The following is a 5,561-nucleotide window of genomic DNA, read 5'->3' on the forward strand; positions in this document are numbered from 1 at the left end:
CTCACCTGACTGAAGTGAGCAATTGATTATTTGCTGCAAATCAGCTAGCACAGACTACGCAATAGCTTTGAAAAAGTCAGATGGTATTGAGTCAAGACAGCCCATTGATGGTTTCAGTTGCTGAACCGTGTTCTCTACACTTTTTTGGTCAACTGTATCAAATTCTGACATGGCAATAGAGTTTTTCCTGTGTGGCTTCATATGTAGTATAATTTTATCATTTTGCTAATTTGTGCTAATATTTAACCTGATGGATTGTATTTTTTCACTAAAATCAGCAAATTCATTGCATTTATCCGACGTTAGGAATTCTGGAGCTATCTGATTCAGGGGAGCTGTGAGCTTGTCAACCACAGCAAACAGAGTGCGAGTATTGTTGAAGTTCTGACTGATGATTTCAGAAAAGTGTTGCTGTCTAGCCCTGACTAACTCTTAGTTAAAATTACAAAGACTGTCTGTAGAGGTCATAGTCAATTTGGAGTTTAGTTTTCCTCCATTTACTTTCTGCTTTCCTACACTTTGATTTAGAGGTCTTTACCATCATTGTGCTGCTCCATGGTGTTCTAGGTCGCCTCAAGATTGTCTTAGTTTTAATAGGAGCGACACCATTCATGACATTTGAGATTTTATAGGTGAATTTATCCAAACGTTCACCAACTGTCTCACCATTCACAGTTTGTGGCACAGCAATGGTCTCCATAAACTTAGTGGCGGTACTGTCATTTATGTACTTTTTCTTAATACACATAGAGGTTGTCTGAACTTTTGGAAGAATCTGTAATTCAAAGAATACATACAAATGATTAAAAAAAAACCATATCCTTAATGTCAATTGATGGAATTTCAACATCCTTAGAGATGACCAGGTCTAGGTCAGGTAGACTTTAAAAAAAAAAAAAAAAAAAAGCCTCAAAAACAGATGCCTGAAAACACAGGACACTAGCTATTTTGGTTTACACGGCAATTTTAGTGTCATTGTGGCCATTTTTGGTCCTTCAAATACCATCTCCTCCTAGAGATTTAGTTCAATTGCTATGAAATTTCAAGAGAGAGACGACTTTAAATTGGTAAAGTTTTGAGTTTTGGTCATTGCGCATGGGTGGAGCCGGGCAGCAAAATTTTATCAAATGAAAATGTATGTTTGGTTTGGTAGATTTTATTTTATTTTTTTCCCCCTTTTGAAAATTCAGCCACTGAAGCTAGTTTCACTTAGCAACATGACATTTGGTAGACATGTATATCACGAGTAAAGCCACAAAAAAAGTCTCTAGAAGCCATGTCTGAAAACACAGAGGAAGTCTATCACATCTCCTTCCCTGGATGGCGTGTGGATGATATTGGCTGTGTCTATTATTGTTCATATGGATGAGTGAGTTGTGTAACATGTGCTTCTCTTCCAAGGACCTCTCAGACACAAATAACTTGACTGTTTTGGGTCCAAAAGACCTGATCTGAGGAAAAAGTCTGGATCCTACCAACCTCTCCATCTTCGCTGTGCAACTCTTATCAATTCATCCATCTTGTTTTTGTGTGGTTTTGGGACAGTCCAGATTTGCTGTTGGCTGTCAAAGAAAGGCCAAAAAGAGCAGATGTTGTCACAAATGAAAATGTCCAGAAGCACAACACACTGAAAAGCACAAACAGTGACAGCAGTGAGACAATAGCAAGCATGTGGAGATCACTCTTAATGTTTCCCCACGGTCTGCGTCCTTCAGAGGCAGCATTTGAAGGCGAAACCCCTAAGTTGAAACCTTAAACCTACCTTGAAACCCTTACTCGAACCCCTAACTAATTCTTGAAGCCCTCATTTGAAATCCTTATCAATTGTTGAAACCATAACCTAAACCCCCAACCAATTCTCAAAAACCTAATGTGAAGCAATAACCATGCCTTATACCTTTATTTTTAAACTGTAACTGTAGTTTAAAACCCTAACCCTGTATAGAAACCATAATTTGAACCCCTAACCAATTCTCGAAGCTCTAATTTGAAACCCTTATCAATTCTTGAAATTCTCAAAACCCTAATTTGAAGCCAGAACCATGCCTTATAACCCTACTTTTAAACCATAATGTACAGTAGTTTGAATTTAAACCAATTTTCGAACACTTATTTAAAACCATAACACTGACTTGAAATCCAAATTTGAAACATCATTCATGGCAGGCCCCCCAACTATTAAATACAACCTTATTTTAAAACAAACTGTTTGAAAACGAAACTCGAAAACCGTATGCCTGGCTTGAAACCCTACTTTGAAACCAGACGTCCGGCGGGTGCTCTGTATCTAGTTGCCGCTGCTTCCTGCAGACAAGTGCATCACTCTTGTTCCGCTGCCCGCACAGTACACCCCTAAGGCGCGGCACTGCGCAGTCCTGAGCGTGCACAATGTCTCATCAGTGTCTCTTGTGTGTACTTGGAGTGGCGTTCATTTGTTTTGATTTAACACCAGCAGCCAGGCAGCGCAGTTCGCCTTGTCAGCAGCGGGAAAAACATACAATTGTCCTTCTCATGATGGACAATCGTCGACACTGACAGCAGCAGGAGATGTTTTCAAACAAGACTGAACACTTAACCCTTAACGGAAATCCCAACCAATTAACACTGACTTGAAAGCCGTATTCCAATACGGAATATATAATATAATATATGTCGTATACTGTGTGTACATATTTGTAATACCCTACCTACCACACGCAACAATCCCTATTTTGAAACGCTAACGTTGGCTTAAAACATGAATTTAAAACAATAACCCTGACTTGAAAGTCTACCTTTAAACCATAACCCAAGTTTCAAATCCCAATTTGAATCATTAACCATGGCTTGCCTGGAAGTTCTACTATGAAACCCCAACCCTGTATTGAAACCCACATTTGAACCCCTACTTTCAAACCCTCATCCCAATTTTAAACTGTCCATCCATCCATCCATTTTCCATACTGCTTATCCTCACTCGGGTCGCGGGCAGTGCTGGTGCCTATCTCAGCTAACTCTGGGCGAGAGGCGGGGTACACCCTGAACTGGTCACCAGCCAATCGCAGGGCACATATAGACAAACAAGCATTCACATTTACGGGAAATTTAGAGTGGTCAATTAACCTACGATGCATGTTTTTGGAATGTGGGAGGAAACCGGATTGCCCTGAGAAACCCCATACAGGCACGGGTCTCCCCGTGCAAACCCATGCAAACTCCACACAGGTGAGGGTGGATTTTAACCTGAGTCCTCAGAACTGTAAGGAAGATCTGATCATTTGAAACTGTACCTTGAGACCCTACCCCTGGATTAAAATAATTTAAAACCATAACCTGAGTTTGAAACCCTAATTTGAAGCTCTACCTTGACACCCTAACCCTGGATTGAAACTATAATTTGAAATCAAAACCCGAGTTTGAAGCCCTAATTTGAAACATTAACACTGTCTTCAAACCCTACTTTTCAACTTTAACCTCAGTTTGAAACTTAATTATGAACAATAACCCTTTCTTAAACCTTACTTTGAAACCCTCATCCTAATTTTAAACACAAACCCGAAAGCGTTTTTGAAACCATAATTTGAAACTCTAATTTGCCACCCCAGGCCTCGCTTGAAACCCTACTTTAGAACCACAACCCTAGTCTGAAGCTTTAAATGAATTTCCTAATTTGAAAGACTAACCCTGGTTTGAATCTCTCATTTTAAACCATATTCCTAACTTGAAATCTTAACCTGGACTCATTACACATCTTGAAACAATAACTTGGAACCCTAAACATGTCTTGAAATCTTAATTTGCAACCCTAACCAGACAGTCAAACCCTAACCCTTATCTGGCACATTAATCCAGTCTTGAAATCCTAATTTGAAACCCTAATTTGACAATTGACCCAAAGTGAATCCTGAAACCCCAATCCCCCCCAAAATTTTATGTTAATCATGCCTTGAAACCGTACTTTAAAACCGTAACCCTTGTTTGAAACCTTAAATTGAAAACACAACCTAAATTTGAAATCCTAATTTCAAACCTTAACACTGTCTTAAAACCCTACCTTCAACCCATAATCAAAACACCTAATTTTAAACTCTACATTGAAAGTCCAATCCTAACCCCAAACCCAAAGACTAAATTGAAACTTTAACAATATCTTGAAACCCTACTTTTAAACCACACCCTTAGTTTGAAGCTCTAATTTGCTTTCCTCACTTGAACCGCTAATGCTGCCTGAAACCCGAATCCTTTTTTTTTTAACCCAAAGCTCTCACATAAAACCCTAATTTGAAACCGTAACCTGGCCTTGAAACCCTACTTATAGATGCTCAAGGTCTCTTTCCTTGCTGTTCAGCTCCATGTGGCCCCGCAACTCTCAGGACCAAGGAGGCGGTGCGGTGGCGTCGAGGCGGTGGTCCCAGCCAGGCCCCGCGTTGCCCGCCGCCCCCCATCAGCGGTAGCAGTGTGGGGCCCAACCCCACCTACTTCCATGCCGCGTACAACGTGAGAGCCGACGAGCACTACGGGAGGCCGCCCTTGGTCGGGATCGGTCAGGGCGACGCTTCCGTCCCACCGGTGCGCAGGAGGGGGGCCCTGGTGGTCCACCGTGACATCATCTTGGCCCACCAGCAACACAAGAGGCTCAACACGCCGCAGGCCAGGAGAAAGCGATGGGAGTGAGTTATTTATTTAAATTTTTATGAAACCCCAAAAGTTTCAATGCAGTGGGCGTCAATCATCCATGAATTTTCGTTATTCGCAGGTCTGGCCCAATCCCGATACACCGCAAACAGCCGGGGTCCACTTTACCACCATAATGATCAACATTAGAATACAGTAGCGTAGTAGGCCCGAGTGTTCACTGAATACGGGGCAGAGGTTTTATTCCTAAAAAAGTGTATTTAATATAATTGTAAGCCACTGTAATTAATGTATTCAAAGTTTAGCTTCAACATTAATACTGCGCTTCAATATCGGAAAATAAAACTACTTAAATGAGAATTTTATTCAAATGTATTTAAAATTTTGAATAAAAACTATCGAAATAGTGCACCCATGGGGCCCAGCCTCAAGAGACAATGTGGGTACCACTTCCCATGGGCTCACCACCTCTGGGAGGGGCCAAGGGGGTCGGCGTGCAGAGAGCTGGGCGGTGGCTGAAGGTAGGGACCATGGCAGTCTGATGCCTGGCTGTGGAACCGTGGCCCAGCTCTACACCTGCAGTGTTGTTGAGGGTGCATGGGAGTTTGCCCAACCAATCTACATGTTCTTTGTGGACACGGAGAAGGCATTTGAACATCTCTCTCAGAAATCCTGTGGAGGGTGCTCCGGGTTCAGTCCCTGTACGAACGGTGTCAGAGTTTGGGCCGCTTTGCCGGCAGTAAATTGGCTTCGTTTCCAGTGAGGGTTGGACTCCGCCAAGGCTGTCCTTTGTCATTGATTCTGTAATTTGTAATTTGTAGTCGCTGCCAAGGCGGCTCAGTATTGCATCTCTGCTTTTTGCAGATGATGTGGTTCTGTTGGCTTCATCAGGCCATGATCTCCAATTCTCACTGGAGTGGTTCGCAGCCGAGTGTGAAGTGGCTGGG

Source organism: Phycodurus eques, chromosome 6 (genome assembly GCF_024500275.1).
Source record: "Phycodurus eques isolate BA_2022a chromosome 6, UOR_Pequ_1.1, whole genome shotgun sequence".
NCBI classification, from domain to species: domain Eukaryota; kingdom Metazoa; phylum Chordata; class Actinopteri; order Syngnathiformes; family Syngnathidae; genus Phycodurus; species Phycodurus eques.